General features: G+C 39.3%; 1 protein-coding gene and 1 pseudogene across 5 annotated transcripts in view; one reads left to right on the top strand and one right to left on the bottom strand.

Annotated features, from left to right (window-relative positions):
• The window catches only part of ARHGAP28 (Rho GTPase activating protein 28), a 240,942-nt gene that overhangs the window by 183,223 nt on the left and 36,677 nt on the right, over positions 1-21,042 (bottom strand). The window contains exon 2 of one of the 5 annotated variants that reach the window (XM_066352936.1): positions 9,609-9,686. The exons of the other annotated variants lie outside the window; for them this stretch is intronic. The gene's annotated coding sequence lies outside the window, so the exon portion shown is untranslated. The remainder of the gene's footprint in view (positions 1-9,608; positions 9,687-21,042) is intronic. 5 annotated transcript variants of the gene reach the window in all.
• LOC136383451 (interferon-inducible double-stranded RNA-dependent protein kinase activator A-like) overlaps positions 1-21,042 on the top strand; it is a 55,807-nt pseudogene that overhangs the window by 7,467 nt on the left and 27,298 nt on the right.

Genomic DNA, 21,042 nt, shown 5'->3' with positions numbered 1-21,042 from the left:
CATTCTCGAGAATTGACCATATGTTGGGCCACAAAGACAATATCAGCAAATTTAGAAAAACTGAAATTGTTCCAAGCATATTCTCTGATCATAAAGCCTTGAAACTAGAATTCAACTGTAAAAAAGAGGGGGAAAAACCCACAAAATTATGGAAACTAAACAACATACTTCTAAAAAATGAATGGGTCAAAGAAGAAATAAGCGCAGAGATCAAAAGATATATACAGACAAATGAAAATGAAAATACGACATATCAGAATCTCTGGGATGCAGCAAAAGCAGTAATAAGAGGAAAGTTCATATCACTTCAGGCCTATATGAACAAACAAGAGAGAGCCGAAGTAAACCACTTAACTTCACACCTTAAGGAGCTAGAAAAAGAAGAACAAAGACAACCCAAAACCAGCCGAAGAAAGGAGACAATAAAAATCAGAGCAGAAATAAACGAAATAGAGAACAGAAAAACTATAGAAAAAATCAATAAAACAAGGAGCTGGTTCTTTGAAAAGATCAACAAAATTGACAAACCCTTGGCAAGACTCACCAAGGAAAAAAGACACAGGACTCAAATAAATAAAATCCAAAATGAAAGAGGAGAAATCACCACAGACATCATAGATATACAAAGAATTATTGTAGAATACTATGAAAAACTATATGCCACCAAATACAACAATCTAGAAGAAATGGATAAATTCCTAGAACAATACAACCTTCCTAAACTGAGTCATGAAGAAGCAGAAAACCTAAACAGACCAATCAGCAGGGAGGAAATAGAAAAAACTATTAAAAACCTCCCCCAAAATAAAAGTCCAGGCCCAGACGGTTATACTAGTGAATTCTATCAAACATTCAAAGAAGACTTGGTTCCTATTCTACTCAAAGTCTTCCAAAAAATTGAAGAAGAAGCAATACTTCCAAACACATTTTATGAGGCCAACATAACCCTCATACCAAAACCAGGCAAGGATGGCACAAAGAAAGAAAACTACAGACCAATATCTCTAATGAATACAGATGCTAAAATACTAAACAAAATACTGGCAAATCGAATACAACAACATATTAAAAAAATAATACATCATGATCAAGTGGGATTCATCCCAGAATCTCAAGGATGGTTCAACATACGTAAAACGGTTAACGTAATACACCATATTAACAAAACAAAGAACAAAAACCACATGATCTTATCAATAGATGCAGAAAAGGCTTTCGATAAAATACAACACAATTTTATGTTTAAGACTCTAAACAAAATGGGTATAGAAGGAAAATATCTCAACATGATTAAGGCCATATATGATAAACCATCAGCCAACATCATATTAAATGGCGTAAAACTGAGGACCTTCCACCTTAAATCAGGAACAAGACAGGGTTGTCCACTCTCTCCACTCTTATTTAATGTGGTGCTAGAAGTTCTGGCCAGAGCAATCAGACAAGACAAAGAAATAAAAGGCATCCACATCGGAAAAGAAGAAGTAAAGGTATCACTTTTTGCTGATGATATGATCCTATACATCGAAAACCCAAAGGACTCCACAAAAAGATTACTCGAAACAATAAACCAATACAGTAAGGTCGCAGGATACAAAATCAACATACAAAAGTCCATAGCCTTTCTATATGCCAACAATGAAATATTAGAAAACGAACTCAAAAAAATAATCCCCTTCGCGATTGCAACAAAAAAAATAAAATACCTAGGAATAAACATAACAAAGAATGTAAAGGACCTATATAACGAAAACTACAAGGCATTGCTAAGAGAAATAGAAAAAGACACAATAAGATGGAAAAATATTCCTTGTTCTTGGATAGGAAGAATAAATATAATTAAAATGGCCATATTACCCAAAGTAATATATAAATTGAATGCAATTCCCATCAAAATTCCTATGACATTTTTTAAAGAAATGGAACAAAAAATCATCAGATTTATATGAAACTATAAAAAACCCCGAATAGCTAAAGCAATCCTAAGGAAAAAGAATGAAGCTGGGGGCATTACAATACCTGCCTTTAAACTATATTATAGGGCCACAATAATCAAAACTGTATGGTATTGGCAGAAAAATAGACACTCAGACCAATGGAACAGAATAGAAAGCCCAGAAATACAACCACATATATATGGTCAAATAATCTTTGATAAGGGGGCCAACAACACAAAATGGAGAAAAGAAAGCCTCTTCAACAAATGGTGTTGGGAAAACTGGAAAGCCACATGCAAAAGAATGAAACTCGACTACAGCCTGTCCCCGTGTACTAAAATTAATTCAAAATGGATCAAAGACCTAAATATAAGATCTGAAACAATAAAGTACATAGAAGAAGACATAGGTACTAAACTCATGGACCTGGGTTTTAAAGAACATTTTATGAACTTGACTCCAATGGCAAGAGAAGTGAAGGCAAAGATAAATGAATGGGACTACATCAGAATAAAAAGTTTTTGCTCAGCAAGAGAAACTGACAACAAAATAAACAGACAGCCAACTAAATGGGAACTGATATTTTCAAACAATAGCTCAGATAAGGGCCTAATATCCAAAATTTACAAAGAACTCATAAAACTCAACAACAAACAAACAAACAATCCAATAAAAAAATGGGAAGAGGATATGAACAGACACTTCTCCCAGGAAGAAATACAAATGGCCAACAGATATATGAAAAGATGCTCAGCTTCATTAGTTATTAGAGAAATGCAAATCAAAACTACAATGAGATACCATCTCACCCCTGTTAGATTAGCTATTATCAACAAGACGGGCAATAGCAAATGTTGGAGAGGCTGTGGAGAAAAAGGAACCCTCATACACTGTTGGTGGGAATGTAAAGTAGTACAACCATTATGGAGGAAAGTATGGTGGTTCCTCAAAAAACTGCAAATAGAACTACCTTATGACCCAGCAATCCCTCTACTGGGTATATACCCCAAAACCTCAGAATCATTGATACGTAAAGACACATGTAGCCCCATGTTCATTGCAGCACTGTTCACAGTGGCCAAGACATGGAAACAACCAAAAAGCCCTTCAATAGAAGACTGGATAAAGAAGATGTGGCACATATACACTATGGAATACTACTCAGCCATAAGAAATGATGACATCAGATCATTTACAGCAAAATGGTGGGATCTTGATAACATTATACGGAGTGAAATAAGTAAATCAGAAAAAAACAAGAACTACATGATTCCATACATTGGTGGAACATAAAAACGAGACTAAGAGACATGGACAAGAGAGTGGTGGTTACCAGGGGTGGGGGGAGGGAGGACGCAGGAGGGAGGGAGGGAGAGAGTTAGGGGGAGGAGGAGGGGCACAGAGAAAACTAGACAGAGGATGACGGAGGACAATCTGACTCTGGGTGAGGGGTATGCAACATAATTTAATGACAAAATAACCTAGACATGTTTTCTTTGAATATATGTACCCTGAATTATTAATGTCATCCCATTAACATCAATAAAAATTTATTAAAAAAAAAAAAAAAAGAAAAAGAAATTACACAAAAGGACAATTATAAATATGCTCAAAATACTTAAGGATTTAAAAGAAAGCTATACAGAGATGGATGGGAAATTAAAAGTGACTAAGACTTGATAGTTTCTTTAAAAAAATATGAAATGAAAGTATACCAAATAGAATTATCAGAACATTAATTAAATCCCAAGAAGAGACCAGCCAATTCAAAAGGAAAGCAATATAGAAAATGCCTTACATGTCCACTTTATCTCAATTTTAAAAAATTTAAAAATTAGGCGGCAGCTGCAACGCTGGTGCTGGAACGCTCCTCTCAGAGACCAGCTGACTCTGAGAGCCAGGATGTGTCCCCGATCAGGCATCGCACGGTGGCCCCACTGCGGGAGTGTGAGGGCCGCGGGACCTTCCATTTGGGGAATATGATCCCAGTTAACAGGGAAAACTCCGATTCAGGTATTACATGAATACAACACGACGACCAAGTACAGCCCAACGGGTTATAAGTGTGAAAGGTCTGATGTGCGATTACACGTGCCCACTTTCACCTTCAGAGTCAGCACTGGTGACCTAACCTGTGCAGGTGAGGGTACAGGTAAGAAGCTGGTGAAACACAGAGCTGCAGGAGCTGCCATGAACATTTTTGAAAGCCAGTGCAAGTTTTGGCTTTGTTCCTGACCCATTAATGATGCCTGATCTTCCAAACAAACAAGGAACCAACTTCACCCTATTTGTTCATTATAGAAATTGGCTATTCAACATAGCTGGAGGTTTCCTGAAGAGAAGAGGAACTGCTCATAATAGAGAATACACTACAACATGTAGGCTAGAGTTAGTTACGGAAACTAAAATGGGCATCAACAAAAAAAGTGGTCAAGAGAAATTCTGCTGAGAAATTTCTTGTAAAATTCAGTACTATTTCTCCAGAGAACCACATTTCTTTAACAAACATAGTAGTGCGTTTTTAAGGATGTCCCTTGGCATTCCTTGAGGAATCCTCCAGCTGTAAACAACAGCTTACTGAAAAGAAGCCTCCTTGGTATTCCAATATAGATTACACCCAGCTGCTCAGTGAAACTGCCAAGGAACAAGGGTTTTTTGTTTTGTTTTGTTTTGTTTTTTGTATTTTTCTGAAGTTGGAAACGGGGAGGCAGTCAGATGGTCTCCCGAATGCGCCCAACCAGGATCCACCCGGCATGCCCACCAGGGGGCGATGCTCCACCCATCTGGGGCATTGCTCTGTTGCAACCAGAGCCATTCTAGTGCCTGAGGCAGAGGCCATGGAGCCATCCTCAGCGCCCAGGCCAACTTTGCTCCAGTGGAGCCTTGGCTGCAGGGAGGGGAAGAGAGAGACAGAGAGGAAGGAGAGGGGGAGGGGTGGAGAAGCAGAAGGGCACTTCTCCTGTGTTCCCTGGCCAGGAATGGAACCCGGGACTCCTCCACGCCAGGCTGATGCTCTACCACTGAGCCAACCGGCCAGGACCGAACAAGGTTTTATTATAACATATTAAGATATAGGAAACTGAGGGCCGATAGACAGTGTGAGTATCTCTGAAGTGTCCATCAATCCCATCACAGTCCATCGCGGCTCTGGGATCCCTTGGGGGCAGTACACAGACTGATGCAGCTCACAGTGCTTGGCAGCTTTAAAAATAATAGCAGAGCCTGACTGGGCTGTGGTGCAGTGGCTAAAGTGTTGGACTGGGATGCAGAAGACCCAGGTTTGAGACCCCGAGGTCTCCAGCTTGAGTGAGGGCTCATCTGGTTTGAGCAAAAGCCCACCAGCTTGAGCCCAAGGTCACTCGTTAGAGCAAGGGGTTACTCGGTCTGCTGAAGGCCCACGGTCAAGGCACGTATAAGAAAGCAATCAATGAACAACTAAGGCGTTGCAATGCGCAATGAAAAACTAATGATTGATGCTTCTCATCTCTCCGTTCCTGTCTGTCTTACCTGTTTATCTGTCTCTCTGACTCTCTCTCTGTCTCTGTAAAAAATAATAATAATAATGATAATAATAGCAGAAAGTCAACTTGAAACTACTCAGAAAACCCTTCAGCAGCACATCCCCTGGGTCCCTTCCTAAGTAAAACACTTACTGTAATGATTGTGTGTCGTTTCTAAATCTCTTCATAGATTCCATCAACATGCCAGATTTAAATACCTCCCAGTAGTTGTTATGAAGCTCTTTTAAATGGCTTCCACTTTGTATTGGTATATTGCACTTACACACTTAGTACCACAGGCAGAGTGTAGCACCCATTCCACAAGGCCATGTACACAAAAGAAAGAAACTGCATGTGTATTGATGATGAAGATGATAATAAAACTACTGCTAACAACGGTCTTTCTTATTGATGCAAACTTCTTTGTGCAAGGCATTATAACGGGAATTGGAAGGAAGATTAGAGTGTTGAGGAATACATTCACAGGCTTTTCTTGAAGGTGGTCGTTAAATGCCAAGGAAAATGATTGGTCTGTGGTGTATCTAAATTTAGGTAATAGTTGTTGTTATAAAAATTTAATTAATTAAAAATTTTGTCAATGATATCTCAATAATAAAAAGAAAACACCCAAACTGAAAAACACAGAGAAAAATAAGGCTGAAAAAACGAACAGCGTCTCAGCGGCCTGTGGGACAACATCAAGTAACCTAACATATGCGTTATTCAAATCCTGGGATGGGAACGGGGGGATAAAGATTATATAAAAAAATAATGGCTGAAGTGTGTCCAAATTTGATGAAAACTATAAACCGGAGATCCAAGAAATTCAATAAACCCCAGCAAAGATAAAAACAAAAAAAAAATCACAGCCAGGCATATCATGATGCAATTGCTGAAAACAGAGATAAAGAGAAACAAGCAAAAGTAGCCGAGTGGGGAAAAACAGACATATCATATACAGTCGGAGAAAGATAAGAACGACTGCAAACTTCTCACTAGAAACAACACAAGCAAAAAGCAGTAGAATGACATCTTTCAAGTACTAAAAAAATAAATAAATAAAAGGTCGACCTAGAATTCTATATCCAGTGAAAATATTGTTGAAAAACAAAGACTAAACAAATAGAATCTTAGACAAACCAAAGCACAGAGAATTCATGGCCCAGTAGACCTGCACTACCAGAAATGTTAGAGTAAGTTTTTCAAGAAGGAAGAAAATAATACTGGATGGAAACTTGGCCCTACACAAAGAATAAAATGTGTGGGAATTTGTAAACATGTGAGCACATAAAACAGTATTTTTTTATTTCTTTATTTTGTTAAAATAACATTGACTGTTTAAAACAGAAATACTTAACAATGTATTGTAAAGGTTTTTTTACATCTATAATAAATAAAATGTGGGACAACAATACCACAAAAGACAGGAAGGAGAAAACGAAGGCGTAGAGTCAGAAGGTTCTTACAGCGCACCTGACGTGATATCACATTACTGGAAGGTGGGACGTGGTAAGATAAAGTGGCACCTTGCAAACTCTGGAGCGACCACTGAACATAATCAACAGAGAGCTATGTTATAAGGCAAGAGTGGAGATAAAATGGAATACTAACAAAAACAAAACAGAAAAACAGTTTAAGTAATCCAAAAGAAGGCCAGGAAAGAGGAAAAGGGGGCGGGCGGGGGGAGAGGACAGACAGGATAAACAGAAACATAAAGCAGGATAGTAGACTAAACTCAACCCTGGACGCTGCCTACAAAACAGACGTTAATTATAAACACACAGGGTAAAGTAAAAAGATGGACTAAATTTACCATGTAAAAAATAATCGTAAGAGAGCTTGCACAGCCATATTAAATCAGACGAAGCAGACTTCTGTGTCAGTTTGAGACCTGGAGGAAGCAGATACTAAGAACCAAATCAAAGGTTCAAGAGATTTATTGGAGTAAACAGCTGTGAAAGATACAGGGGGATTGAGAGCGGGATTGGGCAGGGAAGCGCCTTCAGGCAGGAACGCAGGTCTGATTGTGAAAGGAGAGGAGGGGACAGGTCTGGGATGGAAGAGTCTCACGCTGCAACGCAGGCCTAAGAAAGTCCTGGTCAGGGTAATTGGCAGTCCTCTGCAGACACAGGCCATCAGAAGACCTGGGATTGGGCAGAAATGACCCAGCTCTACTTTCATGTTGTGCTCAGTTATGGGTAACAGCATCCTGCTGAAAGCATAGCAACTGGGCAACTATGTGGCAGATTCTAAAAGTGTGGCAGCTGGGGTTACGGGCTAAAGAGGTCCAAATAGCACAACTCTATTGCTGCCACAACTTGAGAATAATAGCTATGACCAAGGATAAAGAGCAATAGTTTTTAATGATAAAAGGCTCATTTCATGTAGAGTCTAATAACGTTAAATGTGTATGCAAGCTTCACAATATTTGAAGTAAAAAACTTTCAGAACTGAAAGGAGAAACAGAAAAATCTCTGTGATAGTTGAAGATGTCAACACTCCTCTCAGTAACAGACAGAACGAGGAGACAGAAATCAGGAAGAATATACAAAACTTAAATAACAGCATCAACCACATTAATTTAATGGATATTTATAGAATACTTCTGCCCTAAGGGGCAGAATACACATTCTTTTTTAAGTTCACAAGGAATATAACCAAAATAAATCATATACATGGCCATACAATGTAGCTCAATACATTTTAAAGAATTTTTTTTTAAAGATTTTATTTATTTTAGAGAGAGAGAGAAGGAGGGATGAGCAGGAAGCATCAACTCCCATATGTGCCTTGACCAGGCAAGCCCAGGTTTTTGAACTGGTGACCTCAGCATTCCAGGTCGACGCTCTATCCACTGCACCATCACAGGTCAGTCCATTTTAAAGATTTTATTTATTCAGTATAGAGATGGGGGAGAGAGAGAGAGAGAGAGAAGGGAAGAGGAGCAGGAAGCATCAACTCCCATATGTGCCTTGACTAGGCAAGCCCAGTGTTTCGAACCGGCAACCTCAGCGTTTCCAGGTTGACACTTTATCCACTGCGCCACCACAGGTCAGGCAAGGTCAGTCCATTTTAAAGAATTTAACTCAAATTGAGTTCTTTGACCGCAGCAAAATTCATTTAGAAATCAGTAAGAGAAAGAAATATATATATGCCAGAGATCACAAAAGAAATTTTAAGGAAATTTTAAAAATATTTTAATTGAATAATAAAAAATTACAGCCTGACCAGGTGGTGGCGCAGTGGATAGAGCATCGGACTGGAATGCAGAGGACCCAGGTTTGAGACCCTGAGGTCGCCAGCTTGAGCGCAGGCTCATCTGGTTTGAGCAAAGCTCACCAGCTTGGACCCAAGGCCGCTGGCTTGAGCAAGGGGTTACTCAGTCTGCTGATGGCCCATGGTCAAGGCACATATGAGAAAGCAATAAATGAACAACTAAGGTGCTACAACAAAAAACTGATGATTGCTGCTTCTCATCTTTCTCCATTCCTGTCTGTCTGTCCCTATCTATCCCTCTCTCTGACTCTCTCTGTCTCTAAAAAAACCAAAAAAACAAAAACAACATATTAGTGATGGTGGGATGCTACTAAAGCAACCTGTGAGGGAATTTTATTGCATTAAGTGCTTATATTAAAACAGAAGAGAGGTCAATAGTTAATGTCCTTCTTAGGAAGTTAGTAAAAGAAAAACAAATTAAGTCCAAAATAAATCAAAGCAAAGAAATAATTAAGAATAAAAATCAATAAAAGAAAGAGTAAGCAGGTGAAAAACAGAGAAAGTAGCTTTTTAAAAGCTGGGCTTTGGAAAAAAAAGTAAAACTGATATATTTGTAACTGTTTGATCAAGAAAACAGGAGAGAAGACAAAAATTACCAGTATCAGGAAGGAAAAAACATTACCAGTATCAGGAAGGAAAAAGATATCTTTAAATATCCTACAGATACTTAGCAAATGTATAATAACAGAATCAACCAAGAATGCCAAGAAATTCAATAAATGCTCATGGGAAATGGACTAATTCCTTGAAAGTCATAAACTACTAAAACTGACAGCAGAAGAAACAAATCTGCTGATATTTATTAAAGATACTGAATTTATAATTTAAAACCTTGCCACAAAAAACAACAACTCTGATACACTATCAAAAATTGAAGAATGAAAAAATATCAAACCTGCACAGAAAATGAAGGTAGAGGGAACTCCTCCCAATTCATGTAAGAAATGAGAATCACGCTGACATGAAAACCATCCTAAGAACAAAAACATACAGAGTTCAGAAATCCCCAACAAAACAAAACAAATAAAAATAAAATCTTGTACTAGATGATGACATCTTGCGTCCAACTGCTAATGTCTTTCTTATTTCACTATAAGTTCTCTCTTGGAGATAAAGACTTAAATTCACATTGGTCATTTGGTTTACGTTCAATAGCACAGGTCTTCCTGATTAAGCACATTGTTACACTAAAGCAATGCAATAAAATAATCAGTACACTGGCTACAATTTCTAATGTTGCCAACTTGGGTGTTTTGTTTGTTTTGTATCACTTAGGTTGAAGTAAAACATTTAGTGAGTTGAATAATTGCTTGCAGACTTGAATTGATTAGGCATAGAGATTCTATTAAAGTGAATTCCTTAATTATCTCTCTTTTTTTTTTCCTTATATTTTTCCGAAGCTGGAAACGGGGAGAGACAGTCAGACAGACTCCTGCATGCGCCCGACCGGGATCCACCCGGCACGCCCACCAGGGGGCGACGCCCTGCCCACCAGGGGGCGATGCTCTGCCCCTCCAGGGCGTCGCTCTGCCGTGACCAGAGCCACTCTAGAGCCTGGGGCAGAGGCCAAGGAGCCATCCCCAGCGCCCGGGCCATCTTTGCTCCAATGGAGCCTTGGCTGCAGGAGGAAAAGAGAGAGACAGAGAGGAAGGAGGGGGGCGGGTGGAGAAGCAAATGGGCGTGTCTCCTATGTGCCCTGGCCGGGAATCGAACCTGGGTCCCCCGCACGCCAGGCCGCTCTACCGTTGAGCCAACCGGCCAGGGCCTCCTTAATTATCTCTTAATAATACAGAAAAACTAATGAGATAGGATGCAGAATGACCTTATAAGAAGTTATAATTGATTAGAATCCCAAGTCAAGCTTAGAAGCAGAGTCTACGGGTCTTAGCCTGTTCACTGGGCTTGCATATATATATATAAGGTCTACTGGAAAGTTCTGTCCGTTTTTGGAATAAAATACAAATTTTTCTTACCGTCAATAAACTTTATTAAATAATATAATTGCCATTATTATTAATGATTTCTTGCCAGCATGAGGGCAATTTGTATATCCCATTTCTGAAAAATGTTTTATCTTTTGATGCGAAAAATGGAACCAGTGCTTGTTTGATATCTTCTTCATTTTTGAATTTTTTGCCCTTACAAAAAATTTTGTAAGGACAAAAACAAGTGATAGTCAGAGGGTGCTAAGTCCGGGGAATATGGTGGATGCGACAAACATGCTTCTGTAGCATTTCTTCCTTGTTGAAATTCGTAAAAATTACAGTGGCGTAAATGAACTTGATCAGTAGCCATGGGTACACTATCACTTCACACATAAGACTAATGTGAATCAACTTTGTTTTAGTTAATTTGCTACGTCAGTATGTATACATTAAGTGATAAAAATAGAGAGGCACACATGTGCCAAATAAACATGTGCTTACATGTTGAAACTTGTTGTGATAGAAACGAACAGAACTTTCCGGTAGACCTTATATATTTATCTTTTATATCCAATTGATCGAAGAGTGGATTGTGGTTTCAGAAGGTGGAGACTTCAAGCTCCTGAAGAGAGGCCACAGCAATGATGTCAGGGCCAACGCAGGCTTAAGGCCTTCCTTGATTGTAGCGGGGAGAAAAGGACATCTTTCTAAGAATTCTCACAGCAACTTAGGCCTCTCTTAGGGCATACAGTTTACTGTCTCGAGCTATTCTTGTGGTGATTAGGAACAGTTTGCGGACAAAGATGACCACTTCATTACCATATTTGTACACATGGTGAAAGTCTTGCTATTATATTCAATTTTCCCTTAGCAAAGTTTTAATAACATTGCTATTGAAGTGAGTGCAATTCACTATATGACCAAGACTAATCAGTATTAGCTTTACTTGTTTTCCTTCTCAGTTGATAAAGCAATGGGTGACTATGTAGTGGATTATATAGTAGACTCCTCTTCAGGTACATTCTGAGTATCTACCTGACTACCCAAACTGGCCAATATAAAAATGTTTTCACAGGCTGATGACTATCTTGTAACTTACACTTCTTAACTCTCATATCCCAAGTTAACTGCTTTTTTTAGTTTCATGCAATTTTTTCTTTTTCACTTAATGAAGAATTTACTGAAACAATTAAGCATCACCTTGTTCATTAAAAATATGCATAGTGGGCTTGTTTACGTCATGTATATATAAACTAACACGGAATTTCACTCTCTAGTTCTTTATGTACCCAAATATTTTCCGACTAAGAACTTTATTTCCTCTTTAAACCTCTATCCTCTACCCTCTCAGCAGTGGAAGTTTCTGCATATTTGAAAAACAGAGAAAAATATAAAGTCATGATGAGATGCAGATCCTAGCCAATAATTAGTCACCCTTAGCTCAGTGACTCTCCATTATCTACTCCTCAGCATACACACCATGCAACATATACAATGGAGTCTCTGCGAAGTGAAAAAAAATACCTCACTTCATGGCCACAAGAATATTACAGGGAGGACCATTAGGGCGAGAGGGCGTGGGGGGCATCTGAGCAGCTTGCAAACGGGCAGGGGCACAGACAGCACTGGAGAGGTGGGTGGGGTCCTTACCCTTTAACAATCGGAAGCCTCGAATGATAATTTAAATCAGAATTTTGTTATTGTCTTCTCAAATTTTATTTGTACAAGGTATACGAGAAGGAAAGATGAAAATCTTAATGAAAATAATTTCTATAGTCTTCCAATAAGGTATATGTATAGTATACTCCCTTTTAACAGGCAGTTAAAATGACTTGACTAAAACCAAAGAGAAAACTAGGCACAATTTTCATTCATCAAACAAATCTTTATTGAGTACTATATACCCAACATGATTCTTAGCATTTGGTATTCATCACAGAACAATGTGAAGTTCCTAGTCCTCATGAGGTTTAATTCTAGTGATACAGATAATAAAGACATTAAATAAGTAAATTATGTAGTATTTAAAAAGACAATAATTGGTGTTGCTCAAAACTTACTACTTCTGTATTTTCTGTCTTCTTGCAATGGTCCTTCTGTTAACAACAATATTTTAAATATTGACTGATGATTTTATTGTACTTTCCATGTGGCAGGAATTTAATAACGGACAAAAGAAAACCAGCTTCACTAGTGTTATAACTGTAGGTTTTCTGGGCTGGAAAATGCTAAGAGATTTTCATTTTTCAAAAGTCTTATGCCAGTAACAGTAAAGAACACAAAAGATACCTCATAGTAACAGGTACAGCAGGAGGGGAAAATGAAAGGTGAATGTATATTACTAAAGTAATAGTACTAGCATAAAATTATGGGAAAAATGTTAACTAATAGACTTAATTACAAAGAAGTTCTAAAGTAGTTTTTAACACGTGTCAAGATCTCAACCAATCTCCTTTTTGAAATAAAGGAATCTGGAAATAAAACGGCAGCTTCCTTGAAAACACAAACGATCCCAAAAGGAATACTGAGAACAAAAGAAACAAAATGATTGTCAGGAGGAAATGTGCCCTGAATCCAGGATAACACATAGCTCTTGTTTACAACAATCCGTGAACAGCCAGCTTTGACTATTAGTGGTTATGTGCCAATGATTATTAACTGCATAGCAAGAGAATTGAGTCACAGGATAACTGTTGATTTTATTCTGTACTTCTACTAAAGCTTGATTTCATTATCCATCTCAACAGCTCTTGAATTTGTGTTGTAAACAATAGCCTTTGGAAATTCTTCTATGGGAAGCAGAGTAAAGCCTTTACTATTTAATCATATACACATTTAACAAGGAAGAACAAACAACAAAATCAAGTGTTATTCTCCATTTTAAAGTCAAACAAGCTATTTGCCTTACCTAATAGGTTGTCTTTAATTTTGGTCATTAGTAGTCATTAATAAGTGAGATAATTTTTACTTTTCTCAAGTGTTTATGTTTCTGATATTAGGAAGCCACCATAGTCTAGGGCAGGGGTCCCCAAACTTTTTACACAGGGGGCCAGTTCACTGTCCCTCAGACCATTGGAGGGCCGGACTATAAAAAAAACTATGGACAAATCCCTATGCACACTGCACATATCTTATTTTAAAGTAAAAAAACAAAATGAGAACAAATACAATATTTAAAATAAAGAACAAGTAAATTTAAATCAACAAACTGACCAGTATTTCCATGGGAACTAGGCTCCTCTCACTGACCACCAATGAAAGAGGTGCCCCTTCCAGAAGTGCGGCAGGGGCTGGATAAATGGCCTCAGAGAGCCGCATGTGGCCCGGGGGCCATAGTTTGGGGACCCCTGGTCTAGGGAGATAAGAGCAATCAAGGTGTCATGCCACTCTCAATATAATGATAATAAACATTGTATTTATTTAATGCTGATTAGTGTTGTACCTACTTTAGATATACTAACTAATCTCACCATTATGAGATTACTATTACTACTATCATTTTACAGATAAAGAAATGGCAGTACAGCAAGGTTAAGTAATTTGCCCAGGATTACAGAGCTAGCCTCTGATGCCTTACAACCGAAGAGTAATTCCCCAGAGTGCCGATTACTACCTCTACTTTCACAATGCAGGAATGAACATGTTTACAAGTCTTCTACTTCTGGGAATGACTTCTTGGGGGGTATCTATAGGTATAATAAGCTAAATAAGGAAAGATATAGCATGAGGAAGTAATAATATGATTCTTCAGTGAGCTTTTCAGCATCAGGTCAACTTGCTGGGATGAAAAACCTTTTCCATAGTACAGTAGTAGCACATTCCCAAGGCTAGAAGAGCATTTGTAGAGGAGCAGCAGCCTGTGAGAAGGTGTCATATTGGAAAATAAGCTGGGTAGAGCTGTGCCTGGCAGAAATGCCTGGCTTCCACTGACCGGGAGGAAAAAGACATCAATTCAGCTCCGAACACAAACTTCACTAACCCATACATGTTGAAATGAGAAAAGGAGGCAATATCTATGTACAGGACTTTGTAAACCCGTACTGTAAGACAATCATACTTGCTCATGTATTGTCTTTGACTAAAAACCTGCAAGGCAAATGCAATCTCTGGGTGATGTTTACATGACTTGTGGAAAGGAAAGGAAATAAAATAATATTTACTGAGTGCTGGGGGCAGGGGGCAAATGCTGTGTTATGTTGTTCCCATTCCATCTATAGTCGTCCCTTGAATAATGCAGGGTAAGGGAGATCAATACCCCCAGGCAGTTGAAAATTCATGTATAACTTTCAACTCCCCCCAAAACTCAACTACTAATAGCCTACTGTTGACAGGAAGCTTTACCAATAACTGAAAGCCAATTAACACTTATTTAATGTGTTATATGCATTACATACTGTATTCTTATAGTAAAGTAAGCTTTATTTTTAAAATTACATGTAAAAGTGGACTTATATGGTCCAAATCTATGTTCAAGGTCAACTATCATTAAATCTTGACAACCTACTACCAATACCTAGCTATTCTCCCCATTTCTAAGGATTAGAAAATCTGAGGGTAAAATAAGTTAGTTACAAAAGTTGCTTGAATAAATAAAAGGGAAGTCAGCCCTGGCCGGTTGGCTCAGCGGTAGAGCGTCGGCCTAGCGTGCGGAGGACCCGGGTTCGATTCCCGGCCAGGGCACACAGGAGAGGTGCCCATTTGCTTCTCCACCCCTCCGCCGCGCTTTCCTCTCTGTCTCTCTCTTCCCCTCCCGCAGCCAAGGCTCCATTGGAGCAAAGATGGCCCGGGCGCTGGGGATGGCTCTGTGGCCTCTGCCCCAGGCGCTAGAGTGGCTCTGGTCGCAGCATGGCGACGCCCAGGATGGGCAGAGCATCGCCCCCTGGTGGGCAGAGCGTCGCCCCATGGTGGGCGTGCCGGGTGGATCCCGGTCGGGCGCATGCGGGAGTCTGTCTGTCTCTCCCTGTTTCCAGCTTCAGAAAAATGAAAGAAAAAAAAAAAAAAAAGGGAAGTCAGAGTTCCACCTAAGACCTGTCAGACTCTGAGGACCATGCCACACCCACACCGTCCTGCACAGCTGTCCAACCTCAGAGAGGAAATCTTTGTAAGAAGTGGTCTACTTCCTGTGAGAGGCCAGATGTTATGTCATGTATTGTGGTCAAGGGCTGAGCTCTGGCGGTGAAGACTCCTTAGGTTTGAAGCCTAGTGCGGTTGCTGATTAACCACAGAAACCTGGGCAACTTACTTGACCTTCCTGTGGCCTCAGTTTCCCCAGCCATGGGTACCAGTACCTATATCATAGTAATGCTGTGATATTAAAATTATATCATCCCTTAGGGTAATGCCTGGTATATAAGTGCACAGTACATGTTCTTATTTCTATTATTATTAAGGAAACTCTCTGCTAGGACATAAACTACTTGAAAGCAAGTATCACCGGAAGGCAAGTATTACAAGTCTATTGTCTCCCCAGTGCTTCATATAATAGATGTTAAATACAGTTGAATAAATAGATGAATATCTAGACTAAAGGATTATAAAAAAAAGTGTTCTTAAAATGGTTTAATAGGCCCAATGTTATCCAATATGCAATACCTCCCCTACAGCATCTCTTACTATACTACCCTCAGCCTTATTCTCTCCACTGGAGTAACATTTAGAGCTTTCTTGCTGTTTCTTGAAAACAACAGGCACCCCTGGGCCTTTGCACCTGTCATTCTCTCCAGCATTTTAGATCTTTTCAGGTCTAAGTTCAGATGTTCTTTTTTCCATAAATCCCTCCCTATGACCTTACTTTAAATGAGGTGACAACCCCTCACCTGGCTCTCTGGTACACCTTATACCAGGGGTCCCCAAACTTTTTACACAGGGGGCCAGTTCACTGTCCCTCAGACCATTGGAGGGCCGGACTATAAAAAAAACTATGAACAAATCCCTATGCACACTGCACATATCTTATTTTAAAGTAAGAAAACAAAACGGGAACAAATACAATAATTAAAATAAAGAACAAGTAAATTTAAATCAACAAACTGACCAGTATTTCAATGGGAACTATAGGCCTGCTTTTGGCTAATGAGATGGTCAATGTGCTCCTCTCACTGAGCACCAATGAAAGAGGTGCCCCTTCCAGAAGTGCGGCGAGGGGCCGGATAAATGGCCTCAAGGGGCCGCATGCGGCCCGCCTTATACCTTTGACCGTCTTTTATTTTTCCCACAGCAATTATCATGATACACTATATACTAACTAAAAGCTTAACTTATTTGCTTCACTTATTTTTCACTCCCTAAAATGTAAACTTCATGAGGGTAGAAGTTATTGTCTGGTTGGTTCAATAAATTTTTGTTGAGTAGTAGATGAATATAAGCCATTAATTTATCGAAGATCATATTTGAACTGTGAGTCTGTGAATAGAAATACATGGTGATACAAAGGAACTGATAATGGAGACGAGCTACTAGTAAAATACAAGTGCCCCTTTTCTAAAAAGCTACTAACTTTGTATTTAAGTTAAACTGGAATTTCAATTCCTGTGTTTCATCAATACTCATGGAAAGTGAGGAAGTTGGCCTGACCTGTGGTGGCGCAGTGGATAAAGCGTCGACCTGGAAATGCTGAGGTTGCCGGTTCAAAACCCTGGGCTTGCCTGGTCAAGGCACATATGGGAGTTGATGCTTCCTGCTCCTCTTCCTGTTCTCTCTCTCTCTCTTTCCTCTCTCTCTTTCTCCCTCTCCAATAAAAATGGATAAATAAAATCTTTAAAAAGAAAAAAGAAAAAGAAAATGGTACCTAACTAATGCCATTTAAAAAAAAGAAAGTGAGGAAGTTATCTCTGTTTATGGGAAATAAAAAGTTATTAGCTTTTCTTTCACAAACACATGGTAGACACTACTAAGCTTTCTTTCTGCATGAAACTTAATATTGACTCTGCATTTCACCCAAGTCAAATGTCTTTTTTTTTTTTTTAATAGAAAAATGTGTGATACTCTTCTTGTGATTTTCTAATCCTACCTTCCTAATGGGAAAACCAAAATTTTCTGTGCCTAGACCTGGTCCCACCAAAATTCAATGTAACAATGCTTGGAACAGATGTTACCCCTCCCACACTCTCAGAAATTAAAGAGATCTTACTTCTCTTTCCTAAATTGTTATTTATTTGTCTGAATATAAAAAGGTTAAGATGATACAGATAATATTAATAAATGATGCTTTTGTAGTTTCTTTATAAATACAAAATAGATCTAAATATGCATGTTCTCTGTCACGTGCTATAGTGTACATACGTATAGAGTCCATGCACTCATTAATTACATTTGATAGTATATATAGAAAATACTTCATAAACACTGCATTTAAAAGTTAATGCTTGGTTTTTGTTTTGTTTTCGCTCTCTTTTAAACTTCCAAACCTATTTGGCTTTCAAAATTCTATCCGAATTTTGAAATCTCACCAGGCTCCTTTACTAATCAGAGTTAAACACTTATGATCGGGTACAGTTAACACTTGCATTCTCAAAGGCTTATTTACACACGGGTCTCCCTGTGAGATTGTGAACTGAAGAGCAGGAAATTCCACTGTGTGTCAGAGCCTAGAACAGTGCCTGACACAAGTAAGTATTCAATAAATGTTGAACTGAATTACTTAATGTAGATTCAAAAGAAATGTAGTTAATAAAATATCCTACCAAGTATAAAATAAAAATGAACTCTAAAGTGGAATGTAGTTGTACTTGGAATATGGGTATGTCCATTCTTTAAATTATTGATGAATACCCTATACTTAGAAAAGCTTTATGTCATGTGCCAAAAGGCTTGTCTGAAATTGGGTTTTATTTATTTATTTATTTTCATTTATAATTTCTTTTTTTTTTTTAAGACTTTATTCAATTTTCAGAGAGGAGAGGGAAAGAGAGAGAGAGAGAGAGAGAGAGAGAGAAGGGGGAAGAGCAGGAAGCATCAACTCCCATATGTGCCTTGACCAGGCAAGCCTGGGGTTTCGAACCAGCGACCTTCAGTGTTCCAAATCTATGCTTTATCCCACTGCGCCACCACAGGTCAGGCTGGGTCTTATTTTTAAGAGGACCTATATGTGTTTCAAGGGCTTCTCCCTCAGAACCCAGTCTAAAGGCTACCGTGCCTATAAAGCTCTGTCTCCCCGGGCAGGAAGAGCTACTGCCTCCTTTGTGCCCTTGATCCTCAACACGTTTCCATCCTGGCCCCTTCGTGTCTCTGCTGTCACGTCTGTCTCTTCCACCAGACAGGAAACTCTTTGAGGTCAGAGACAGTCTTATTACCTTCATGTGCCTGACGTCTGGCACACCCTAAGTACTTAATCAATACTCACCAAAACACTGAGTGAATTAAAAACTTCTCTAAATTTAAATTGTAATTCTGAACTAGCCTGGCCAACTTTCACTGGGTGCCTAGAATCTGGAGGTGACCCAGAGTGCCAGTGGTAATGGACCTTGAACTGTAGGAAGTACCTGTGAAATTCTAGAAAAATGTGCCAACTTGCATTGTTTTGTTAACATGAAAGTAATTCAATAATTGAGCTATTTGTCCTTCACTAGAATGACTGTCTTATTCTATGAGGACTTTTCTCATGTACAAATTAAATTAAGTAGAATTAGATTTTATCATCCATTCCTAAATTTCTGATAAAGAAACTGTCTTTTTGGCCCTGGCTAGTTAGCTCAGTCGGTTAGAGCATCCACCCCAGACAAGAAGGTTGGAGGTTCAATCCCCAGTCAGGGAAAAAAAACAGGAAAAAAAACAATGAATGCATGACTGAGTCGATCAACAAATGAATGCTTCCCTTCTCTGTCTCTCCCTTCCTCTCTCCTTCTTACTAAAAACCAATCAATAAATAAAAGAAATAAAGCCTGGCTGGATAGATCAGTTCATTGGAGCGTTGTCCTGGACCGCAGAGGTTGCTGGGTGGATTTCCTGGTCAGGACACATACAGGAGCAGCTGGAGGTTCCTGTCTCTCTCTTCCTGACCCTCTATCAAAAGAAAACAAACAAGCAAACAAACAAACCCTGTTTTCATTTCATGTTTTGATAAAACAAAATAGTCAACAAAGGACCAACCAGATGTAGGGATACAGATGGGTTATATATGATTTCTTGATTAATTACTGGTCTGCTTTTATACTTTACTTCCTACACCAAGTAAACAGAAGTGCAAACACTGGGGAAAGCAGAGGGGGCCCTAAGGGACACCATGCTCACTTACACCCCATCAGCCACGTGTCTGCTCTCTTATCCCCTCCCCTTAGAAAGCACCACTCCCCCCCCCCCCCCGGCAGTCTCGGCAGGGTTGTTTATGGTAGTTCATTTGCCTCAGCAGCAGAGCCAGGAGCATCCACCAAATATTTGTGAGCCACACACTGTGCCGGAAACTGGCCGATCGAGGGGTGGAAAAAATACAGACAGACTTTGTGCCCCTGGAGAAGAAAATGCAACAAGTATTTGCAATAACATTAGATGAATGCTATGATAAGATAAATAAAGCTAGTCTGGAGTCAAACTCTAATCCTTGTATAAAAAGATTTTACTTTGACAAAGAAGATCTGAGGAAGGAGACTTGGTCATTTGTACACAGTCACATTGGTTGGCAATCTCTTTTTCCCCTAGTTTTCTTATCAGTAAATTTAGTATGATGAAACTACCTCTCCATCATAAAGGTGTTTTGAGAATTAAACAGAATTTGAGAATTAATGGATGACACAGACAAAACACTGTGAGCAGGGCCTGGCTCACAGTGAATGGTCATTGCATCTTTGATGTCATACGAAAAGTCACCTGGTCTAAGCTAGAAAAGATGAACTGACTTCTAAGCTCACTTCCTGAAGAATGGAATAAGTTCACTGTAGAAATGCTTGCTCGCCTTGCACTTGGCCTGATTGGTGCTTGCCTTCCGGGCGGCAGGTTATAGACTGAGGACACCTGCCGCCATTGGGAGGGGTCATTGTTTGCCAGAGAAGGGGTCCCCCCCCACCCCAGCTCTGTTATGCTTGGGAGTTGAGAGAGAACGAGAGAGAAGCTGTTTTCCCTGCCTATTTGCTGTCCGCCATTGCGAGACTTTAATAAACAGAATGGCCCACCATTTTTTGGCTCTACAATTACTTGACCATCTGCCTGAATCCAATGGGAACCTGAACGGCCACGGCACTGGCCTTACACTAGGGTTGTGACTATGATATACCATCAGGGAATAGCTTAAAAAGAAATGTATTTCCTCTCGGTTCCAGAGGTTGCAAATCTGAGATTAAAGTGTCAGCAGTGTTGGCTTCATTCTGAAGACTCTGCCTGGCTGGAAGATGGTTGCCTCGTCAGTCTGTCTGCACCTGGTCTTCCCTCTGTGCCAGCACGTTACCTAACGTCCTCCTCTTCCCATATCAATTC

This window comes from Saccopteryx leptura, chromosome 11 (genome assembly GCF_036850995.1).
Source record: "Saccopteryx leptura isolate mSacLep1 chromosome 11, mSacLep1_pri_phased_curated, whole genome shotgun sequence".
NCBI lineage: Eukaryota > Metazoa > Chordata > Mammalia > Chiroptera > Emballonuridae > Saccopteryx > Saccopteryx leptura.
The sequence above is the reverse complement of the archived record's forward strand: the minus strand, read 5'-3'. Positions and strand labels throughout refer to the sequence as shown.